General features: G+C 41.7%; 1 pseudogene; it reads right to left on the bottom strand.

The window, feature by feature from the left end:
- Positions 1 to 5,953: 5,953 nt before the first annotated feature.
- LOC107537900 (phosphatidylinositol N-acetylglucosaminyltransferase subunit P pseudogene) lies at positions 5,954 to 6,367 on the bottom strand (annotated as a pseudogene).
- Between the last annotated feature and the right edge of the window lie 19,096 nt (positions 6,368 to 25,463).

Below are 25,463 nucleotides of genomic sequence, written 5' to 3'. Positions count from 1 at the left end.
ACTTAGACTCAGGTTGTGCCAGATGAAAACCAGGCAGGGCTCAAGGGAAACCGATTCTACTTTCCTTTCCCTCTTGTCCTCTTTGAGTTTGGTTTGTAGGTTGCTGGTTTGGTTTAAAGGTGAATTCTGTGCAAGGCAGCACCTTGCACAGGGAAGACAATGACTGCATTGTACTTGACTTGGTGAGATGGGAGATCAGCTAAAGGAGAAAACGAGAGAGACAATGGACACTGGAGAGTGGGTAAAGCCAGGTGACTTTGGGGGAACCGTTTTCCCCAGAAAGGGGAAGTTTTCATCTCTACGTTGTGGAACAGAACATTCCAAAACAGCTGGAAAGGCCTTGATAACTTCTCAGGTGAAGTTCATTAAAACCCTCCCCTGCCCCACAGGTCTAACCCTGCTGTTCACAAATAGCCTTCAAGTTGTTGTCCGGCTGAGTCTCCGGATGAATGAGTCTCCCAAGGACTTGACAATTTGGTCTGAAAAGATGTGTCACGTCGAAAGTGCCGGCTGTCCTTGCAAGGGAAAACGTTGCTTTTTGCCTCAGAGATCCCAGGCCAGAGTGCTGAAGAGCCCACAGGTGGCTCTGCTGGCTGCTTTTACTATAGCTCATACCCCCAGGTTTTAGCCAAAGGAATTTTACCCTTCAGATCCACGCAGGAAGGAAACATCTAACATACACAGCATGGAGCTCTACGCCTAACATTAGACAGGCCAGCTTTGCTCTGGGAAGTATCGGCGGTGTCAGTCTCTCCCCAATGTCAAGAAGCTCGTATCTCTGAAACGGAATAGGAGGGTTACCGTGGCAGGAAGACGGTGCCTCGCTTGCTCTCTTGCTACTGTGAGAGGTTTCCTAGTGCAGGGAACTAAGCCTGGCCCCAGCTTGGCTACATACAGCTGGGAGGCATTTCAGGAAAAAGAGAGCCATTGTCCCCATCAGGATGCACACATTGCCAGCATGTCTCTTCATCAGCCCAACACAGGTTGGCTACTTGGCCTATGGATCAACAAAGTCCTTCTCAACAAATGTCAAATGTCTTTGGATTTTAAAAGATGCCCAAGAACGGATGTGGCTGAGGCAGATCATTGTTGCATAGGGTTATTTTACCCAGTCTAATTCAGTAAGTACCAACTGGTGGCTGACTTAAAAGAAATGATGCCACGTGCTACTGGAAAACCAACGTAAGACCCTGGTCCCTGACCTCCAGGAGCTTGTCATCTAGTAGTCAGGGGCTTGAGAAATATCAGCTATGGACTCTGCCATACCAATTTTCTCCTAGAGAGGGGAACCTGCCCCACTTAGAGTTCCCTGCTCAAGCTGTCCCATGTCCAGGATTGGCCACTGAGTGGGCCAGGACCAGGGGGCTAACTCCAGGGTCACCCCCCATAGGCTAGGGGGTGCTCCATGCCCTGAGGGGCTGACCTATGGTTACTGCCTCCAGGGATTTCCTTGTCCTCTGATTTGTAGTGGGGTTCAGCCAAGTGGGGAACCCTAGCCAGAGATCAGAAAGAAAGAGGCAAGTGATATTGGGATATTCACACCTCCACTGAAGGCTACATTCTTATAAGGCGTCCCTCTCCATGTCACCCCCACCTCCCGATTCTCTCACTTCTTCAGGCCTAGACCTGGTAATGACTCCCAACCCAATGTTACCAGCCCGAAGTAACACCAACCCTTTGTGGTTTCCCCACCAACCTTTGTAAATAATCCCTTTATTAAACAGTCCTCAAAGCACCCAGTGTGAATGTACCATCTGTTCCCTGCCAAGACCCTGACTGATAGAGGTTTACAAAGCTCAAGCGTGCACTCTTGGCTATCTGGTTTTTCTCTCTGTGCTAGTACATTCTGCTCAGCTCTATCAGCAAACACTCATTGCTTCACAGAGACAGATCGGCCAGGAGGACATGTACTCAAACTGGCCTAGTGCAAGGGGAAGGTGGCAGAAGGGGAGCAAGGGAGTGTCCTGCCTCAGTGCCAGTGAATACGTTGCAAGAGTGCTAAGTGAGAGAGACAACCTGATAACTACCTTCCCCAGGGTGAAGTCTGGGTCCAACCTTCCACTGGGCAGGAAAGTTTTCCTTCTCGGATCAAATCAGCTTCTTTAGCTTAAAATGCTTTGTTTTGAATTAGATTTTATTGCACAACTCCAAAGTAATAATCAAAAGGGTTCTCTTAGTGAGAAGGCCATGGCTCTGCTCTAACCACACAGTTAATTTACCCAAATTAATGCAGTTGAAGCAGGGTAGAGGTGGAATCTTATTTTCTATGTTATTTTTGCCTTTTAAATATTGATAAGCTCTCGAAAAGCAAAGGTTACTGAGCATATCAAGCTGTGCTCCTCTTTCAGCCTTTAGTGCGAGGTCAGGGAGAGAAGGTAGGCTGGAGGCAGTAGGGCTATTTTTGTTTTTATGACAATTGAGCCTCTCTGAACCCACTAATGGGGAAAATTACATTGTAAATGTTCTAAATAGGAGACTAAAAGAGACTCGAATGATCCAAAACTGTCTCTCATCTCTAAGAAAAATATCCTCCCTCCGCTCTTTGGTGCATATTAGCATGTCTGCTTGGGAGCTGGCTTTTAAAGCAGGTTTCCCCCTGGGCAGATTCAACAGCAGCCTGAGATAGAAATGCCTTATTTCCTCCCTAAGGCTTAAATGTAAAAACACAGGATCTGAATTTATTTGTTTTCTTCTCCCCGCCTCAGACCCTGCCCTCAGCCCTTTAAGGAAAGGATAGACTGGCTTCTTTAGTCCCCAGTCTTTCAGCAACAGGCATGTAAAAGAAAGAGTCATACGGTAATTATTAATTTTGCATGGGATCAACTCGGGCCTCAGCTTTCATTTGAGATGCAGTTACATGAAAAACAGACTGTGTTAATTTCATCCCCTCTGGGGTTGCTTGGCAACAAGGCCCTGTTCCAGATCATGTCTTCTCCTTGGCCCAGAGTGATCTCTTCGGGGTGTGCTCATGCTAAGGCAATCATCACACTGTTGTTATCACTTCTGAATGTGTCCCTGTGGTCCTGATAGCACAGGGGATTGGTGGCTTTGCTCCAGTCATGCTATCTGGGGTCTGTATAAGCCCTGAGCTTGTCATCACAGAGAATGAACTATGCTTGGGGAATTTCGGATTCAAACCATCGAGGTTAGACAGGAAAGAGAGAGAGGATGAGCAGTGTCTGAGGTGATGCTGAAGGCAATGGGGCTGAGATGGGATAAATACTGATGTCCCTTAAAAAAAAATTTAACTATGTTCTGATTTGGAAATTTTTCTAAGCTATATTGTTAAACAAAAAATGCAAGGTCTAGAACAGTATGCATAGGATGCTAGCTTTGTGGCAGGGGTGGGGAGAGAGAGAAGAGGGGAAGGAATGAAAATATTTTGTTTATGTTTGCATGAAAAAAAATCCGGGTGGCCACCTGTGAGTGTTTGCGAGTGAGAGAAAGGGAGTAGAAAGGGCAGAGGTGAGAACAAGATTTTTCACCTGCGTAGCTCTTTATATTATTTTGCTTTATAATGTTACCTAGTAAAAGAAAACAACAAATTTTAAAAATAAACATTAAACAAGTGCTGGAAACTCAGTGCTAGTTGTTAATGCTTGGGAGTGTTGAGAAAGTTGGGAAAGAGTATATGGGAATTCACTGTACTGTTTTTGTAACTTTTTTGGTGAGTCTGCAATTATTCCAAAATTAAAGTTAAAAGAAATGTTTTCAGTATTAGCAACTCCAACAAAATTTTTGGCTTTCCTTCCTGTTTAATATCATCCTTGCTATCTTTACTGAAGGAAGTCAATCTGCACATTTTGAACATTTTGAGTGACTTGGTATGAGATGGGGGCATCTTTGAGCATTTTGAGCTGCAGAGAAAAGCCCTCAGCTAGGACCATTAGCCTGAGTCAGACTGTGTTCCATCCATGTTCCAAATGGCTTCAGCTGTACTCCCTAAAGATCTGAGAAGAAATAAGTGACAGGCTCCTTAGGGACTGGCCTCTCGGAGTATGGAATTCCCATAATGAAGGCATCATTCTTTGATGCGTGTAAGCCCTCAGTGATGCCGTCCTGGTTTTTCTGGACAACCCTCAGTGTTTTTCTCATCTCTGCAGCAGGCAGCCATCTCCTCATGCTCTGAATCACTCTATTTGTATTTCTCCACGAGACTAAGCTCCTTGAGGGTAGATACAATGGCTGAGTCATAGACATACACAGCTTCCTGCCATAGCATAGACATACCTTCTTCTTAAGTTTTTATTTTGGAATAATTATAGATTCACATAAAGTTGAAAAAAATATACAAGAAGGTATAAATGCTTATATTTTAAAAGAAGGAAAATCTTAAATCAATAACCTAACTTTTTGCCTGAAGTAACTAGGAAAAAAAAGAGCAACTAAATCCAAAGCAAGTGGAAGGGAAGGGGGGAGGGGCAGGATTAGAGAGGAAATAAGTGAAATAGAGAATTGAAAAAACAATAGAGAAAATCAATAAGGCCAAGCATTGTTTCTTTGAAAAGATCAACAAAATTGACTAGCGTTCAGATACACAGACAAAGATAAAAGAAGAGAGGATTCAAATTACTATCAACCTTACAAAAATTTTAAAAAAGACTATAAGAGAAAAGTATGAAGAATCGTATGCCAAAAGATTAGGTGCCAAAGATGAAATGGAAAAAATTCTGAAAGACAGCAGCCACTGAAACCGAGTCAATAAGAAATAGAAGATCAAAACCACAATGAGATATCACTTCACCCACCCACTTGGATGGCTGTAACTGAAAAGACAGACTGTAAGTAACATGTGCTAAGATGTGGTGGAATCAGAGCTTTCATACTCTGATGGTGCGAGTGTAAAATGGTACAGCACCTTGGGAAAATGTGGCATCCCTATATGATGGGATATTATTCATTCACAGAAAGGAATGAGGTACTGGTACATGCTACACTATGAATGAATCTTGAAAACATGCTAGGTGAACGACGCCGGGCACAAAAGAGCACACACAGTGTGATTCCACTTATATGAAACACGGAGAATAGGCAACTCAGCAGAGACAGAAAGCAGAGTAGCAGTTTCTAGAGGACAAGGGAGGGGAGGATGGGGGTGATTACAATGCATATGGGGTTTCTTTTGGGGCAATGAAAGTGTTCTGAAATTAGTGGTGATAGTTGCATAACTGTCACAATACTAAAAATCACTGATTTTATGCTTTAAAGGGTGAATTTTAGGGTATATAAACTATATGTCCGTAAGAAAAAGGAAAGCATAAAAGCAACAGCTAGTGGCTTCGGAAATGTAACATGAGATTCCATTTACCCTTTGATTATTTCCCCCAATAGTAACATCTTCCGTAACTAGAGTACCACATCACAACCACGAAAAGGACATTAGTACAATCCATAAAGCTTATCCCAATTTTACCAGCTTTACATGCACCCGTGAGTGTGGGGGGGACGTGCAGTTCTGTGCAATGTTAACACATGTGTATATTTGTGTAACCACCACCACAGTCCAGATACAGAGCTGTTTCATCAGCACACGGATCCCTCCTGCCCCCTCATGCCCTCCCTCTCCCTTCATCCCTAAACCCCGGCAACCACTAATCTGTTCCCCATCTCTATAAATGTGCTATTTTGAAATTTTAATATAAATTGTTATATGTTATAGAAAATGTTGTATAAACGTAACCTTTTGAGTTTGGCTTTTTTCACTCAGCATAATTTCCTTGAGATCCATATAAGCTGTATGAACCAATAGTTCATTCCATTTATTTATTTATTTATCTATCTATCTATTTATCTATTTATTTACTTGGTAATGCAGTATTTTATTTATTCTGTCTATTAATAACTAATATTTAAGAACATTTATAATATAAATAGGATTTAATCTAAGAGAAGTTCAACTTTTTCTTTTTTTACCTCTCAATACTCGGTATTAATAAGAGAGATAATCAAAATAATTATAGTCAAAATTATTATTTCAAAAACTTATACATAAACACTTTGTGTCAGTATGTCTACATATAACTCAGATTTTAGTGTTAAGCTCTTTGGATGAAAGAAAGCATCTGGTTTACTTCACTAACAGGAATATGTCTCAGTGCTGGGATGGCCTCCCTTGGTCTTTCCTCCGCTGTGGCCGTTTAGCATAGTTACCTGTGACTGACTCTGGATGGAGCTGAACGGCGTGGCACTCATCGTGTTAACTCCAAATAAGAGTACACAGCTGGTTACTGTAAGCAATTACTATAGAAATAAGGAGGTACACAGGTACTGCAACTGCCTGATATTTTTGAGGCCAAAAGTTTAAGCCTGAAGAGTTCAATCAAGATTCAGGAATAAAGGCCCCCAGGAGATATAGCGTGAAGCCAAATTAAGAGCTTAAGAACAAAGACAGAAATTGCTGTTCCTGACAGACGACAGTGAATATCCCACCGTCTTCCCAGTGGCTTTAGACAATCGCAGCACTGAGTCCTCTGGGTGGGGTGGAGAAGAAAATGTTGAGGGAAAGGCCAAGGCGCAAGGGTGCCCCCATTCTGGGCGCAGGTGCAACGGGATCCCCTCCAAGGCTGTGGAGGGACAACGCCCATCCCTTTTATTTTAAAATAAAATTTTACTTTTAGAACAGTTTTGGATTAACAAAATTCTTGTGAAGAGAGCACAGAGTGCTCATACACCCCGTATCCTGTTTCCCCTGTCATTAGCGTTTCACATTAGTATGGTACGTTAGACACAATTAATGTACACATTTTGATACGTTCTTATTAACTACAGTTCATACTTGAGCTTTCCTCAGTTTTCTGCTCCTGCCCCTTCTCGGTGTCAGGGTTCCATCCAGGATACCATACTATGTGGGTAGTTGTATCTCCGCAGGCTCCTCTTGGCTGCAGCTGTTTCTCGGACTTTCTTTGTTCTCCGATGGCCCTTAAGAATTTTGAGGAGTCTTGGTCTGATATTTTGTAGACGTCTTTCGATTCTGATCTGTCTGATGTCTTCCTCGTGGTTATACTGGGATAATGTGTTTGGGGGAGGAAAAGCAGAGATGTGAAGTCCCATGCTCCTCACATCAAGGGAACATACTATCAATTTGATTTATCACTGCAGATGTCGCCCTTGATCATGTGGCTAAGACACTGTTTGTCAGGTTTCCCTACTGTACAGTTACTGCTTTTTTTTTTCTCTTTCTATACTGTGCTCTTGGGAAGAAAGTCACCATGCACAGCCCACATTTAAGGAGTGGGGAATTATGTCCCACCCTCTTAAGAGCAGAATGTTGACACCAATTATTTGCAGTTCTTCTACATGGGAGATATATCTGAACTCCCCAATTTATTTACTTATTCAATCATTTATTTATATCAGTATGGACTCATGAATATTTATTTTGTACTTCGGGAAGCAATACCATACTACTTTATTCATCTTATTGCTCAAATTGTTCCAGCTTTGGTCATTAGGAGCTCTTCCATTTGGCTCCTATATCCCTTTGACATATGACCATCATTGTGGGGTTTTTAATATTTGGGGTTGTTGTTTTTTAGCATTTTTTTACTTCCTGGCACTAGAAAATGCTCTAGGCTAAAACTGTATCTTTCTGTCCTGTTCCTGGAATCAGCCTTTTCTCCCTGAAGCCCTGGTTCCTTTTATTGGAGAATGGTTTTAGAAACCAAGAACTGGGCTCTAGGTGTGTTTATTGCTACTGGGGTCTCATTCCTTTTAGGCCCTCCCAGTTGGCAGAGAAAATAAATATAGGTGTGTATACTAATCCATATATTTCTATCTTGTACCTAATGTAACCACAGTACTTATATTAAGCTAAACATGAGTTCATACTGATATTTCCAACTCTAACCCATTACAATATGGATAATTCTAGCATCTTCCCCTTGCTTATCTGTAACCTCCCACTCCAGCAACTACCTGGCTCCCATCACCCATCATTCATTTATTTAGTTCTTCAATTCCAGTAAAGTGCATGTGTAGCAGTTTCAGAATCTCTAACCAATACCCCCATGGGAAATGGTACTTATATACAATTCCTTTTGCTTTTAGTCTCACAAACTCCTCTCATTTCCAAAATCACTTAGGTCAGTACCTTATTTCCCTACCCCCTTTAGTGAGGTTGTTTCGTACATTTGGAATTTATTTATATTCTTTGGTCACATTCTATATTCCATCGTGGGATCTCTAAACTAATAAATGATTTTTTTTTTAATTTGCATACATCAAGATTTACTCCTTGTGATGCAAAGCACTGTGGATTTTGAAAAAATACTTAATGTCCTTGTATTCACCATTACAGCATCATACAGAATAATTTCATTGCCCTAAAAAAATCCCCCATGTTTCATCTTTTCAAGCCTCTCCCACCCTGAAACCCTGGCAGCCACGACTCTATTTACCATCTTTATAGTTTTGCCTTTTCCAGAATGTCACAATAATTGGACTCATACAGTATGTTGTGTTTTTTTTCAGACTGGTTTCTTTCCCTTAGTAATATCCACTACCACAGTTAAGTTGCAGAACAGTTACATAACCACAAGGATCTCTCATTGCCTTTCATAGCCACACACCTGCCCCTTCTTCCCCCATCCCTAGTTCCTGGTATCCACCAATCCATTTTTCATTTCTAGAATTTTGTTATTTTAAGAATGTTATATAAATTAAAGCACACACTGTGTATCTTTTTGGATGGGATGGGGGTTTTTTCTGACTCAGCATAATTTGAGTTCCATCCAAGTTGTTCTGTGTATCAATAGCTCATTCCTTTCGATAGTGTTCCATGGTGTAGAAGCACCAAAGTTCATTTGACCACTCACCTGTTGAAGGGCATCTGGGTTATTTCTGCTTTTTAGCTATTATGAATAAAACTGCTATAAACATTCTTGTACAAGTTTTTTGTGTGTGAACATAGGTTTTTATTACTCTAGGATAAATATCCAAGGAGTGCAATTGCTGGGCCATGTGGTAAGTGAGTGTTTAGGTTTGTAAGAAACTGCCAAACTCTTTTCCAGAGTGGCTGTACCAGTTTCCATCCTCACCAGCAATGTATAAGTGATTCTGTTTTCCTGCATCCTTGCAGCATTTGGTGTTATCACTAATTTAGCTGATAGATGTGTACATACTTTCTTCCTGAACCTGTATGATTCAATTTATATAACATAAACATTTTGTATGCCTGGCTCCAAGTTAGGCTCTTCGAGGGCGGAGGAGACCAAGGTCCTGCATGCAAGAGACTGAAGAAGCAGGACGAGGGCATGTGGGGAAGCCCACTCCTCCAAAGGCATCACTGCAAACCCTGCAGACTGACCAGTAATGAACCCTGGCCCCTAACAGGAACCTGTGTCATGGAAATCTCTGTGGCACCCAGAGGGGGGCAAACAAAACAAAACTCTGTGGAAGGCTTAGGGAAGGAAATCATTGCCTGGATCCAGCAGAGGCTCTAGGTCGGCTATTTGAAACTCCAGATAAAAGAATTGGCATTTACTCTCTGGGTCTCCAAAAAGGGGCTCAGATTCTGCCTGTGTTTTGCAAAGAAACAGGACAAAGCTAACAAAGCACACACCCCCTGCGGCAACACGGGACTGATCTTCAAGCTGAGAGGGTACCCTATCCCTTTCTAGTGAATTCTGTCAAAGTAGATTCCTAGATTAGTATCCAAGTTCTGTTCTCTCACTTTTCTCAATTTCTATTGTATGCAGTCCAGGACATTAAGTCCCATTCACTGACAGTTGTGAATATAGGTAAAACCATGTTATTATATAGCTCAATTGGATCTCAGTTATCTAAGGAGTGGGGGGGGGGGGGCTTGATGGACCAAAAATACTTGGCTTTAAAGAAATAACTCTTTAGACAAAGGTCAGTTTTGTCTGGAGCGACAGAACACTGTGTTCAGGAATTCGCAGAGGCACAGTGCTCTCATGGGACTTTCTGTCCTTCCTGGCATACTTTCTCCACCCCTGCCCTTTCTGACCTTCACCACAGGGGACACCTATTGTCTATACTCTGGTCTTATGTTTCCAAAAAAAAAGTATTTATTTACACCCCACCCTACTCCAAAAAAAAGATTTGAAGAAATTTAAAAATTAAAATATTTTCCTACATAGAATAGAACAACAAAAAGAAATAAAATTAAAATTATTTAAAAGTGGCAGGAAAAGCCCGGCTGGGCATGGCTCGGCGGTTGAGCGTCGACCTGGGATCCAGGCGATCGGGGTTCGGTTCCCGGTCAGGGCACGTGCCGGGGTTGCGGGCTCGATCAATGACCCTCTCATCATTGATGTTTCTGTCTCTCTCTCTCCCTCTCCTTTCCTCTCTCTGAAATCAATAACGATAAATTTTTTAAAAAAAAAAAAGTGGCAGGAAAATAGGTGTACCCAAATTAGTATTAATCATCCACAATCATTATATTTTACTTTTAAGAACATTCTTAGCTTTTAATACTCAAATGCAACTACTCTTTTAGGAAGCCATCATCTGAATTTCCCAAATGATGTCATCAAAGTTTTATGTTCAATGTGTGTTCAATTGTACATATACAATTCAACTTTTACATATTTTCTATTTCACTATTTTGTTCAATTTCTGAGCATTTAGTGGCTTATCCACTTAAGTAAGCATCTTAAGAAAGATTTTCTAATAGTCTAAGACTCCAGCTGATGGCTATTAACCCTTCTAGAAAATTCAACATTTGGCCCCTCTGTAGCTCCCATGGACAAACGTTATTGATGTTGAAAGCTTTCTGATGATAACGAACAAAGATGTGACAAGGCTGTTTTCTCAGAGAGAAACATCAACTGATGAATAAATATATATTAGGGTATGCCTGTTAATATATGCTACCAGAGGCTAGGGACCTTGTCCCTCTTGTCCACTAATATGCCTCATACAGTGCCTGGGATATAATACAGATTCAACTATTTACTGAAATTGCTGAGTGCCCTCTCTGAGCAGGATACTTTCTTCAAACATCCTGGTAATATGCAGAAAGAAAAGATTCAGGAGTTCATCATCAGCATCCCACATCTACTAAGACCCATCATAGCACATATAACTAATGGTGGGTGAAAGCTTCAACTCCTATGCAAAGGTCTTTCAGAAGAGCCAAGATCCCCTTTGTGGTTCCCATCTTCTCTGGAGGCCATAGAATCCTACACAGGCCCACCATGTGAACTGCGAGGGATACATCCACTGAAAAGCCTTGGCTAATTGCGTGTAGAGATATCCTTGTGGCCCCACCCTGTTGAGCTAGGGCTCCTGGCAGAATCTTGGACAGACTAAGTTGTGTGGCTCTAGGATGAGGGCCATTTTTCCCTCACACAGACAGGTGCAGAGCCTTCCCTTCACACAGCCAAATCTTGATCTTTTGGGGCCTGATAAACACTTCTGGCCTCACTCTGATAACTCCCTGAGACCCTGCCCCACCACAAAGGTGTGCCAGCACCTGACGGGTGGTAGCTAGACTTGGTATACCCTGGGACATTTGCTGAGTTACCTCAGACCCACTAGCACTGAGTTTGAACCTATATCAATCTGGTGAACACCACTTGCTCCTACCTGGTGACTTACTGAAAACCTACCTCATGTAACTCAAGTCCCACCAGAGGCTCTTTCAGTAAATGAGCCTATCAGGCAGCCAGCAAGTGGTGGCAGCCAAGGTGGATCTCAGGGTGTCTTGGGGCTTTTGCTGACCAACCCCCCGGCCCGGTGCTGGTAAAAACGGGCCTTGATGCATAGCTTGGTCCTTCCTATGCACACTTAGGCCCAGCAGAGACAGCCACAAACTGTGGATCGCTTTGTAACTCCAAATAGGTTACCCAGGGCCAGTCACAGGCAGCATCTGACATTGGCCTGCACCAGAGTCCCTCCCAAGAGGCCCCAAAACCAACACACCCAGTGTCCAGCTTCAGACAACATGAGAGCAGGATCCATTGGCTTCACAAGCAGCATATTCAAAGGGAAATCTTGGCAAGCACCAGACCCTGAGGCAAATTCTTCTTTATGTAGTTCAGCACGTGCACAGTTCATATACTATGGTAGGGATTGATCCTCATAGTCACCCAGCCTGAGAGTTGGCTCCGTGCACAAGTGGACCAATAACAATCAAGACTCAATTACAACAGGAGGGCCCACATAACCCACACAAGGGATATGCCTGGAGCACCCAGATCAGGTGATCAAGGAGACTGCACCACTGGGTCCCACAGGACACCTACTACATAAAGCCACCCTACCAAGACTGGGTGTCATAGCAGATCTACCTAATTCATAGAAACAAACACAAAGAGGCAGCCAAAAAGGGGAGATAAACATGCCCCAAATGAAAGAACAGGAGAAATCTCCCAAAAAAAAAGAGCTAAATGAAATGGAGGCAAGCAATTTATCAGATATAGAGTTCAAAAAGAGGGTTATAAGGATGCTCAAGGAGCTTGAGGAGACCTTAAACAAGGAGGTAGCAAGCATTAAAAAATAATCCATAAACAACAAAAAGGACCAGTCAAAAATTAAGAATACAATATCTAAAATGAAGAATACACTAGAAGGAATAAACAATAGGCTGGATGAAGGAGAGGATCGAATCAGTGATTTGGAAGACAGAGTGGCAGAAAACACCCAATCAGAGCAGCAAAATAAAAAAGAGGATAGCTTAAGGGACCTTTGGGACAACATGAAGCATAAGAGCATCTGCATCATAGGGGAACCAGAACGAGAAGACAGACAGCAAGGAATTGAGAACCTATTTGAAGAAATAATGACTGAAAACTTCCCTAACCTGGTGAAAGAAAAAGACACACAAGTCCAGGAAGCTCAGAAGTCGCAAACAAGATGAACCCAAAGAGGCCCGCACCAAAATACATCATAATTAAAATCGCAAAGGTTAAAGACAAAGAGAATCTTAAAAGCAGCAAAAGAAAGATAGTTACCTACAAGGGAGCTCCCATAAGACTGTCAGCTGATTTCTCAACAGAAACATTTCAGGACAGAAGGAATTAGCATGAAATATTCAGTGATAATAAGCAAGAACCTACAACCAAGACTATTTACCCAGCAAGGTTATCATTTAAAATTGAAGGAAAAATAAAAAGCTTCCCAGACAAAAAAATGCTAAAGGGTTTTGTTACCACCAAACCAGTATTATGAGAAAAGGGTCTTCTTTAAGAAGAAAAAGAAAAAGAAACAAAAACAAACAGAAAACAGAGGAACATAGTTATAAAAAATGAAATGGCAATACATACATACCTATCAATAATCACTTTAAGTATAAATGGCTTAAATGTTCCAATAAAAAGATATAGGGTAGTATAATGGATAAGAAAACAAGACTCATACATATGCTGTCTACAAGATGCCCACCTCAGAATGAAAGACACGCACAGACTAAAAGTAAAGGGATGGAAAAATATATTTTATGCAAATGCAAATGGGGAAAAAAAGCTGGGGTAGCAATGCTTATATCAGACAAAATAGACACAAAAAGAAAGGCCATACAAGAGACAAAGGAGGACATTAAGAAATTAAAATACCTTGGAATAAATTTAACCAAGGATGTAAAAGATCTGTACTCGGCAAATTATAAGACACTGAAGAAAAAAACTGAAGAGATACAAATAAATGGAAGCATATACTGTGTTGGTGAATAGGAAGAATTAACATTATTAGTACTTTTTAAATCCTCACCCAAGGATATGTTTCCACTGATTTTAGAGTGAGGGAGAGAGGGAGGGAGAGAGAGAAATATCAATGTGAGAGAGAAGCATTGATCAGTTGCCTCCCAAATCTGCCCTGACCAGGGTCCCAAATCTGCCCTGACCAGGGATTGAACCTACAACCTTTCATTGCACATGACAATGCTCCAACCAACTGAGCCACACTGGCCAGGGCAAGAATTAACATCATTAAAATGTCCATACTTCCCAAAGCAATCTAGAGATTCAATGCAATTCCTATAAAGATACCAATGGTGTATTTCAAGAACTAGAACAAAATTCCAAAAATGTATATGGAACCACAAAAGATCCCAAATAGCCATACCAACCTTGAGAAAGAAGAACAAAGTTGGAGGAATCACGCTACCTGATATCCAACTAAACTACAAGGCTATAGTAATCAAAACAGCATAGTTACGGCATAAAAACTGACATATAGATAAATAGAACAGAATAGAAAGCCCAGAAATAAACCCATGCCTTTATCATTAATTAATATTCAACAAAAAAGGCAAGAACATACAATGGGGTAAAAATAGTTCATTCAATAAATGGTGTCGGGACAATTAGACAGATGCATGTGAAAAAATGAAATTAGACCACCTCACACCATACACAAGAATAAACTCAAAATAGGTTAAAGACTTAAATGTAAGACCAAAAACCATAATCTTAGAAGAAAAATAGGTAGTAAAATCTCAGACATTTCTTGTTGCAATATTTTTTCTGATGTCTCCCCAGGCGAGAGAAACAAACAAAAATACACAATGGGACTACATCAAACTAAAAAGTTTAAGCACAGCAAATGGAACCATCAACAAAATGAAAAGACACAGAATGGGAGATCATATTCACCAATTGTACATCTAATAAGGGGTTAATATCCAAAATTAATAAAGAACTTTTACAACTGAACACCAAAAAGACCTCAAGCAATCCAATTTAAAAATAGGCAAAGGGCCTGAATAGACAGTTCTCCAAAGTGGACATACAGATGGCCAATAGACATATGAAAAGATACTCAAAGTCACTAATCATCAGAGAGATGCAAATTAAAACCATAATGAGACACCACCTCACACCTATCAGAATGACTATGAGCAATAAAGCAACAAACAAGCATTGGTGAGGATGTGGAATGAAGGAAGCTCTAGTACACTGCTGGTGGGAATGCTGATTGGTGCAACCACTGTGGAAAACAGTATGGAGTTACCTCAAAAAATTAAAAATGGAGCTGCCTTATGACCCAGAAATTCCCCTTCTGGAACTATATCTGAAAACCCCCAAACACTAATTTGAAAGAATACATGCACCCCTATGTTCACTGCAGTATTATTAACAATAGCCAAGATTTGGAAGCAGCCCAAGTGCCCAATAGTAGATGAGTGGATAAAAAAACTGTGGTACATTTACAAAAAAGAATGCTACTCAGCCATAAAAAAGGAAGAAATCTTACCTTTTGCAACAGCATGGATGGACCTGGACTATCATGTTAAGTGAAACGGAATAAGCCAGTCAGAGAAAGACAAGTACCATATGATTTCACTCATATGTGGAATCTAATGAACAAGATAAACTAGCAAACAAAATAGAAACAGACTCATAGATACGGAAAACAGACTGCCAGCTGTCAGGGGGGAGGGGCGTTGGGAGGCTGGGTGAAAAAGGTGAAGGGATGAAGAAAGAAAAAAACGCCTCATTGACCCAGACAGCAGTGTGGTGCTTACACGCGGGGTGGGGGGGCAGGGAGGTAGGAGTCAATGGTAATGGAAGGAGACTTGACTTCGGGTGGTGAACACATAATGCAATATACAGATGATGTATTATAGAATTGTACACCTGAAACCTATATAATTTTATTAACCAATGTCATCCCAATAAATTAAATAAAAAGCTTTTTTTAAATAAAAAGAGATATCCTAGCATGTAGTCACTCCTTCAACCACTCAGCCTCCAGGAATGGCCACAGTGCTACCAATTCATGGGGAAAACACACTAGCAAGAAGTCACATGTGAAATAACCTATCGGATGCTTTAAGTTCTGTGATTGTGGTCTATCTCAGTGCCAAGACAGGGCCGCCTCAAACTGGGACCAGGTCTCCCAAGCCACAGGCTTTATGCCCCCCTGGGCTATGGTAATGTTGCCACCTGACTTCCCAGCTGCTGCCCTGTCCTTGTTTCCAAATACTAAGTGCCCATTAGTTTATAGTGCAGCTGAGAGGCTCTAGCACTTTATTTCTGGCTCCTGCCCTCTCAGGCAACAGGCAAATGTTTAGGGTGGGAGAACCAACTGCAAGACCAACTAATAAATAAACCGTGTGCGATACACACACTCCATGCTCCCAAACCCTAATTTGAGAGTAAAATCCCCATCCTGTTTAACCGGACTATGGCATTTCTCTTTTTTGATAAATGCACTAACAGAGCCCAGCAGGTTTCTCAGCCTTGGCGCGATCAGCGCTCTGGGCCAGGTGAGCTCCTGCTGGGTTTGCTGCCCCGTGCACGCGGAATGTTGAGCAGCAGCCCAGGCTTCTGCTCGCCGGGCGCCAGTAGCGGCCACTCCCCAAGGCCTCCAAACACTGCCAGATACCCCGACTGAGAGCCACTGTGGGAGAGAAGGCGATACAACCTGAAACTCAGACCTACAGAAAAGCCAATGAATACATCAGACCAAAGCTGATGGAATTTAACCTTAAAAACAGGCCAGAATGTCAGTCATTGGGAATCTTGCAACTTTCCGTAAGCTTTACTTGAATTTTTTTCCAAATAAAATTTTTTAAAAGTACAAAAGAACAAGACAGCTTGGATTCAAGCTTGGCTCGCTCTCTTTTAAAAATATATTTATTGAGATATAATTCAGATACCATACCATTTACCCACATAAAGGGTAAAAGTCTGTGTTCTTTAGTAAATTCACAGGGTTGTGCGACCATCACCACCATTTAATTTTAGACACCTTCATTCTCTCTGAAAGAAATCCTATACCCATCAGCAGTCACACAGGTTGCCCTCAAGTAACTACCAATCTGCTTTGTCTTGAGATTTGCCTATTCCAGACATTTCATACAAATGTAATTGTAAATGTAATGTGTGGTCTTTTGTGACTGGCTTCTTTTACTTAGAAAGTTTTCTAGGTTCATGCATGCTGTGGTATGTATTAGTTATTCCTTTTTATTGCTGAAAAATATTTTTTGGTGAACGTATATTTTCATTTATCTTGGGTATATACCTAGGAATAGAATTACTAGGTCATGTGGTAACTCTGTTTACAATTTTGAAGAACTGCCAAACTATCTTTGAAACCAACTGCACTATTTTAATTCCCACCAGCAATGTGGAAGGTTCCAATTTATCTGTGTCCTCCCAGCTCTTGTTCTTGTCTGGCTTTGGGTTATAGCTGTCCTGCCTCACTGTGGTTTTGACTTGCATTTCCCTGATGACTCACGATGTTAAGCATATTTTCATGTGTTTATTAGCTATCTGTATATCTTATTTGGACAAATCCTTTCCAATTTTTTTTTAAAATTAAAGCTTTTTACATATAGCTGTAAGAAATAATATAGAGAACGTCTATATATGCTTTACTCAGTGTTCTCCATGGCAACATCTTGCAAAACTATAGTCCAATATCACAGCCAGGATACTGACGTTGATACAGTGAAGATACAGAACTTCTCCGTCACCACAAGGATCCCTCCAGTGCCTGTTTATAGCCATTTCCCTCTGCCCCCACCCATCCTTGCCCCTGGCAACCACTAATCTGTTCTTCACTTCTGCAATTTTGTCATTTCAAGAATGTTATATGAATGAAATAATATAGCATCTAACCTTTTGGGGTTAGTTGGGTTGTTTTTCCCCCACTTAGCATAATTCTCAAGATTCAGCCAGGTTGTTGGCATGATTAATAGTTTGGTTGGTTTCTTTTTACTCCTGAGGAGTATTCCATCATATGGATGTACCAGTTTGTTTAAACATTCACCTATTGAAGGACATTTGGGTTGTTTCCAGCCTTGAGCTATTACAAGCTGCTATAAACATATGTGTTCAGGTTTTGGTTTAAACATATGTCTTCATTTCTCTGGGATAAATGCCCAGGATTGCAATTGCTGGGTTGTATGGTAGTTGTATGTTTAGGTTTTTAAGAAACTGCCGAGCTGATTCCCAAATGGCTGCACCATTTTCCATTTGCTCCAGCAGCGTGCGAGTAATCGGTTCCTACGAACGAAGGCCGAAGGGAAGAAGGGAGGCTGGGCCCCCGCCCCGCTCGCCTGCTGGGGACCTTCTGCCAGGAAAGCTGGGGGGGAGCCGGCAGCCCGCCCCTCCTGGGGCGGAACCGTGACCCCAGACTGGGAAACTGGGGAGGAGCCCTGTCTTCTAGAGATAAGGTAGACTTTCTTGAATGAATGTTTCTTCATTTTCAGTAGGCCCTTATTCCCACAGACGTCTAAAAAATAATTGTCACCAAGTTGTTTGCCGAGGTCTGCTGAGCTCCTTACTCTGCTATTCTGAAAGTCAATCCATAAAAATAAACTGGATTTCATCACAGTTACAACCTTCTGCTCCTTGAAAGGCACTGTTAAGAAAAATGAAAGACAAGCCACACACTGTGAGAAAATATTTTTAAAATACATCTGATAAAGGACTTGTATCCAGAATATACAAAGAACTCACAAACCTCAATAATAAGAAAACAAATAATCTGAAACTATACAGATACCAAATCAGCATGCGGAAGGATGCAGAATGTAAGTCATTAGGGGAATGCAAGTGAAGATCGCAATGAGATGCCACTACACATGCATTAAAAAGACTATCACCAGAAACACGGACAACGGCAAATGGTGGTGAAAATGTAGAGGATTAGAACGTTCATATATTGCCGACAGGAATGGAAAATGGTATCACTACTTTGGAAAAGCTTCACAGTTTCTTACAGAATTAAATATGCCCCTCCTCAGTATCTACCCAAGAGGAGGGAAAATTTGTGTTCACACAAAGTTCCATATGCAATGTTTCTCGTAGCTTTATTCATAACTGCCTAAGACTGTAAACAGCCCAAATGTCCTTCCACTGACAAATGGACAAATAAAATGCGGCACATCCACACAGTGGAAGACACAGCAATAAAAAGGACCAAACCGCTGAGAGCAGCAGAAACGCACGTGAGCCCTGCCGGGTGCGGCTCAGTTGGCTGAGGGTCGCCAGTTGCACCCCCGGCCAGGCCAGGCCGCATGGCCGGCTGCGGGCTCCGTCCACAGCAGGGTGGGGAGGTAACTGGGTGATGTTTCTCTCTCTCCCTCTCCCTCCTCTCTCTCGAAAAAATCAATACAAACGTTTTGAAAAAGATGAATCTCAAGTGCATTACGCGTCATGGGTCAATTATGCCTCCCCCAGCCAAAAAAAAAAAGTACTAACCCCCTAACACCTCAAAATGTGACCTTATTTAGAAATAGGGCCATTGCTGGTAAGGAAAGGGACAGGGCCCATCCTTTATGAACACGCGGTGCCCCAGGCCATGACAGCCGCAGGGAACCGATTGCCCAATTCTAGGGCTCCTAGCTGCATGTCCATGGGCTGCCACTAACTTCTCCAAGCCTCAGTTTCCTCATGTATAAAATGGAGATAATAATAATATTTACTTAACTTGGTCATTGTACAAAATAAAAGAAATAGCTTAAGTGCCTGACACATTATAAGCACTGAATAAATTGCTAGTGATTTCACTATTTAAAAAAAGAAAGAAATGGGGTCATTGCAAGTGTAATTAGTTAAAATGAGGTCATACTGGAATATGATGAGTGGTGTGTCCTTGTAAGACACACACAGGGAGAACCCATCAATGACAGAGGCAACATGCTGGGAGAATGCTATGCGATGACCGAGGCAGGGGTTGGAGTTGTGTAGCTGTAAAATATGGAGAGCCAAGGATTGCTGGTAATGCCAGACGCTGAGATAAAGGCATGGACAGATTCTCCCCTAGAGCCATCCAGAGAGCATGGCCCTTCTGACAACTTGATTTTGGACTTCTGGCATCCAGAGCTGTGAAATAATAAATTTCTGTTGTGTAAGCCACCTAGTTATGGTACTTTGTTATGGCAACCCTAAGAAACTACACACAAAGTTAAAGAAGCCAGACTCAAAAGGCATTTATATGATATTCTGGAAAAAGCAAAATTATAGGGATGGAGAACAGATCTGTGATGCCAGGGATTGGAAATAGGATGAGGGGCTGACTACAGAGACTTGGGAGAATTTTGAGGGTGATAGAAATATTCTAGATCTTGATTGTGATGAGAGGTACACAACTGCATGTGTTCCTCAATCATATACTGCGTAAATTTAAAATTTTTTAAATTTTATGTAATTATATCTCAATAAAACTGACCCAGCCACCATCCAAAAACCATAAACAAAATACTCCATACAGTGACCATCTGTATACAAAGTGTCATCTAATATACAGTCCACTTCCCAGCTTCTCTAATAGTGCTCAAAATGTCTTCTGTAATTGCCTCTGTTCTACCATGATTCAATCAAGGATCATATAACGCATTTTGATGTTACCTCTCTTCAGTCTCTGAATCTAGAATAATCTTCTGATCAATTTTCTTTTCATGACCTTTTGTTTAGACCCGTTGTCTTACAGAATGTTTTGCAATTTCTGTGTTTGATTGCTTCCAAGGGGAGTTGGGCTGCATGCAGCTCACTGATTGGTGTTATGAAATATTCTTCTATCTCTTTACTTCCTGTAAACTGGAAGTTAGGTTTAGAGGCTTGATTAGATTCAGGTTAAACACTTTTGGCAAGAATAGTTCACAAGTGATAGAGACCTATTTTTCCATCTGCTGGCCCCCTTGCACATCTATTTTCCTGCCTTTCTTTCTCAGGCCATGAAGGACTTATGTACATACCTGTGCAACAAAATCTTGTGGAGGGTCTGGTGTACCCACTACATCCTGAAGCCACAAACATCAATAATCAAAATATTTAGTAACTGCCACAAAGAGCCAAGTCCCATGGTAGGTGCTGGGGATACAGCACTCAGCACATGCCAAGATGGACCCTACCTCCAAGGAGTTTGTAGTCTAATAAATGAGATAGTCATGAAAAATAAAATCCAGAAATAACATAATAAGTGCTATGAAAGAAAAGCTCAGGAGAATATGGCTCTGTATAATGGGGAAAGCTGACTTAGAGGGCGTGCTCTGCGCTGAGGACTGAAGGGTGGGCAGATATCAAGCAGAAGAGCGGCAGGGGGAGATGGAGCAAAGGGAGGTGGGCTGCAAGCAGCTCAGTGATGGGTGGGGGACCCCGATACGCAAACAGGCAACTACAATCCTCTCTGATGAAGCCCTGAAAGGAGCCCATGCGCTGGATGTGGACAGTCAGGGCAGCTGAGGCCTGAAGGGTGAACAAGTCAGTGGAGATAAACAGAGGAAACAGGGAGAGGTAAATAGCTACCTAGTTAGTGACTAGAATTAAATCTGTGTAAGGATTTAGCTTCAGGAAAACTATGAAGTATTCTTGTCAAAATTTTTAATCTTAATTAATCAAGACTCTAGTTCTGACTTCTGATTTACAGGAAATACTGGGGACAGAGGATTTTAAAATCACATTGTCTTGAATTTTCAAACCCTAACCAGAGAAGTTCAGCATTATAGTCAGACCAAACCAGTGGTCTGTTTTGTCATCCAAAAAAAACTGTGGTTCCTGGAAGAAAAGCTGAATTGTTAAAGCCTTTTACTCTATTCAGCTTTTCTGAAAATTCGGGTTAGGCCAAAGGCTCAAATCCATTATCCACTAGAATAAATAGTCCTGCTCTTGTTGCTCCTAATAGTAATTATGATACCTTTTAAAAATTTCATTTTTCCTAAACCACACCACTAAAAAGTAGCAGAGTCAGAATTCAGCCCACAGTTGCAGGCTCCAGAGTTCCTGTTTTTAACTATCACACAGCACTGCCCCCAGGAATAATGATAATGGTAACTTCTAAGGCGAAGCCAAGAGGAAGGGGCAGATTCTCAGCACAACAGGGACACAGGAGTGATGCAAGCAGGAGGCTAATTGGCCCAGTGTGAATGGTCTGTTGTTTGTTTGTTTTTAAATTGAATTTATTGGGGTGACATTGGTTAATAAAATTATATAGGTTTCAGGTGTACAATTCTATAATACATCACCTGTACATTGCATTGTGTTCACCACCCCGAGTCAAGCCTCCTTCCATCACCATTTATCTCCCCTTTACCCTCTCCTACCTCCCCCAACCCCCTTTTCCTCTGGTAATCACCGTATTGCTGTCTGTGTCTATGAGGGTTTGGGGGGTTTTCTTTCTGCTTAATCCCTTCACTTCTTTCACCCAGCCTCCCAACCCCCCTCCCCTCTGACAGCTGTCAGTCTGTTTTCTATATATATGAGTCTATTTTGTTTATTAGTTTATTTTCTTCATTAGATTCCACATATGAGTGAAATCATGTGATATTTGTCTTTCTCTGCCTGGCTTATTTCACTTAGCATAATGCTCTCCAGGTCGATCCATGCTGTCCCAAAGGGTAAGATTTCTTTCTTTTTTATGGCCGAGTAATATTCCATGGTGTAAGTGTCCCACAGCTTTTTTACCCACTCATCTATTGATGGGCACTTGGCTGCTTCCAGATTTTAGCTATTGTAAATAACGCTGCAATGAACATAGGAGTGCATGGTCATTTTTAATGTTTGAAGAGGATCCCAGACTACAGGCAGAAACTTTCATCCCCTACCCTCCTTACCAGGAATAGAAAATGACTATGCTTTCAAGAAATAAAAAGCAGTTGGGATCTTTGGGGGAAGCATTAGAGACTAGGACTATGGAGAAAGGAGACGATGAAAGAGGAGGCAGGAGGGGGAGGTTGAGGGGAGGTCTACTAGCCAGAGGTTGGCCCTGTAAGTGGCGTGGTCACTAAGCCCCCTTATTTATGGTTGAACAGCTTACAGAGGCCACTCAGATCTCTGTCACGCCATGCACTGTAGGTTGGTTAGAATATTATGCATGAGCCTGAATAAAGAGACTCCCTCCCCATGTTCCATGATTCTGTGTGGTCAACAACAAAATAGAAGATTGTTTTGTTAGAAACTGCTCCTTGATGGGCTTCCAATCACTTATATTAGCATCAGGCACTGTGCTAGGTGCTTTAGATACATTCCTTATCTCTAATCTCTCAACGGCCCAGCAGAAAAGGTCGTTGAGACTGAGTCACCTGGGATCACAAAGCTACAAAACCAGAGAATTTTTAATTGTGCTTGTCTGACTTGGACACAGCTAAACTCCCCTAGGACAGTGCTTCTAAAACTGAGGAAGAACTTGTTTTTTAAATTTCCAATCTATCATAGCTCGATAATTTTGTAACATACATAATTTTGGAAGATACCAAATAAGATATGTACAATACAAGCCCAAACTTATTACATTCTACAGACATATGCTCTGAAATTGCCGCAAACGTTTCTCAACGTTTACTCTGAATTTCTGTACCAGTCTTGTCGCAGACGCACTAGAGTGGCGGCGCCTGCTCGTGAAGACATAGCAGAATCGCTCCGGAGCTTGTGCAGGTGCGTGCCTGCCCTCCTCCCAGGCCCTGACCCGGCAGGCTTCCCATGTTTAATAGACACTCCCCGGGGATTCTGATGTCCATCCCTGTCCAAGAACCACTTGCTGCTCTAACATTGTCAAAGCTACTGTTTCCAGTTTGGTGCAAACTCAGAGAATCAAGATACTCTTTCAGAATATAGTCAAACCAGTACTGGGCATGGAGGTGGAAGGAAGGATAAGAATGCCAGGGAACTGGGGGATTCAGCTGGTGCCCTCCCTGACATCTGTATTACCACCTGATGCTATTTCAGCATCCATTAAAAACACTTGATGTCTGGTTCGAGTATGAATCTCTGAGCAGCATATTGAAAGCAGTCAAAATTCCAGCGACCCGCTCCCACCTAAGATGACATCCCTGTTATGTTTCCTCCTACGCAGCCCTGCCTTTGCAAGAACATGCCATGTGCATTGGAGGGATTCTGGGATGAGTCCACCCCAGAGAAAAACTGTGAATTCCTAATTCACCCCAGAGGACAGCAAGCTGGTAGCAGCCAGTCATTTTTAGGGGAAAAAAGCCTGGAGAGAAAAGCACTCTACCTTTAGATCAGGGCCACAGGGAGAAGCAGGTGATGGATGGGGCCTCACAAAAAACTCACAAGAGAATTCAGTGAGACTAGGAAGGGCTGGTGTATGAATTCCCTCAAAAAAAAATTCCAGTGACCTAAGTAACCCCAACAGAAGTGAGGATCAAGAAGATGCTTGTTCGTATCCGAGCCATGGCACCAAAAAAAAAAAAGATGCTTGTGAAAAAAATGACAAAAAGGCTGATTGAGCCAAAATACAATTTATTTTTTCCACAATAATTACCTTTTTGCAGCATTGCTGGTATGCATGTGTGTTGCACGGACCCTACCACAATGTTAAACAACTTCACATAGAGTTTGATGTACATAATGTGTACTTTTCTCTCTCAGTCCCAGTCCTCGATGGATATGTTCATATAGCAGGTGCTCAATAAAATTTAGGAATAATCCTCCAATTTCATTCCCTAGAAAAGATTAAAAACTCTTTGATGGACAATATGTTTCCAGACTACATCAAGGCCTCCTACAAATCAATAAGAAAAGGACAAGTAACTCCTAAGAAAAAACACACAAAGGCTATGGACCATTTCACAGAAGAGGGAATAAAAACAGCAGGGAGGCATCCAATCGATGTGTCGCTCTCACATCGATGTTTCTCTCTCTCCCTCTTTCTCTCTCTCTCTCTCTCTCCTTTCTCTTCCACTCTTTCTGGAAAAAAATATCCTCAGGTGAGGATTAAATATATATATCAGAGACATGAAAAGATGCTCAACTTCACTGATGACTGGGAAAATGCCAGGCAAAAGGAAATACCATTTTTGACTCATTGTATTAGCCAAAAAATGTGATATTTTCAAGATCCTTTCATACACAGCTTGTGAAAGGATAAGTTGGCTGGGCCACCTTAGAGGGCTATTTGCCAATATCTATTTGCATCCTGAGTTTAAGGGATTCTGGGCTCTGTGCTGGAGCCAGTTCCTATCAGCTTTCAAGAGCCAGTTGTGTGTATCTCTTCTCAACTCCAAGTTTATTTTAGTAAAGTCACATTACTAGTTTGAAATTGGCCATGGTGAGAGAACTCACAATGGAAATGGACAGATGCTACAAATCAGCCCCTACCCCCTTTCTTTGAAGACTGGTTATTAAACATTTATCACACTCTCTATTTGCCAAGGCCTCGAATCTAAAAAGCACATAACCCATGATAGAGCAATTCCTGTCTTCCAAGATATATTTGCACATGTACGCAGGGAGCCATGTGCAAGGATGTTTGCTGCAGCATTGTTTGCAATGAGGAAAAGTTGGAAACAACCCAAAAATCCAGATAGGGACTTTTTGAAAAACGTCAAAATTGTGTGTCTGTGGAACACCACGCAGCAGTTGAAAGAAATGAAGCACATATTTATAACTGTTGGAAGAAAGACGTCTTTACCAACTTAGGTCAGACTAGGGGAAGGAGCTGCATAGGAACTGACAATGAACAGATTAACAGGAGAAAAAATTTTGCGCATGCAGAACCACCCTATAATAAGGTGGTGGTGGTGGGGGGGGATTGGGAAACCATAGGATGGAAGATTCTAGTGATTCTTGCTTCCACAATTATTTTGGAATGTC

The sequence above is a fragment of the Miniopterus natalensis genome, chromosome 13 (assembly GCF_054644295.1).
Source record: "Miniopterus natalensis isolate mMinNat1 chromosome 13, mMinNat1.hap1, whole genome shotgun sequence".
Lineage (NCBI taxonomy): Eukaryota > Metazoa > Chordata > Mammalia > Chiroptera > Miniopteridae > Miniopterus > Miniopterus natalensis.
The sequence above is the reverse complement of the archived record's forward strand: the minus strand, read 5'-3'. Positions and strand labels throughout refer to the sequence as shown.